Source organism: Etheostoma spectabile, chromosome 9 (assembly GCF_008692095.1).
Source record: "Etheostoma spectabile isolate EspeVRDwgs_2016 chromosome 9, UIUC_Espe_1.0, whole genome shotgun sequence".
NCBI lineage: Eukaryota > Metazoa > Chordata > Actinopteri > Perciformes > Percidae > Etheostoma > Etheostoma spectabile.
The window spans coordinates 21,644,211-21,644,419 of NC_045741.1; the positions used below are offsets into that span (position 1 = coordinate 21,644,211).

General features: G+C 43.1%; 1 protein-coding gene across 1 annotated transcript in view; it reads right to left on the reverse strand.

Annotated features, from left to right (window-relative positions):
* loxl5a (lysyl oxidase-like 5a) overlaps positions 1-209 on the reverse strand; it is a 5,389-nt gene that overhangs the window by 2,793 nt on the left and 2,387 nt on the right. The window lies entirely within an intron of this gene.

The following is a 209-nucleotide window of genomic DNA, read 5'->3' on the forward strand; positions in this document are numbered from 1 at the left end:
GTTTACCTAAGTATCTTCACTAAGAGCAGAAATGCCACTAAATAACTAAGAGCACAGCTGGGGTTGACTTTGATCACCTCTTTTTGTTTGTGGTATCTTTACATCACTTTATCCTTTACACACACCTCACTGCACATTGAACTCCTTCTCCTACACTTTACATAACGGTGCATTACTGTGCAAGCGACCGGGGTGGTTTCGGGTCTTGC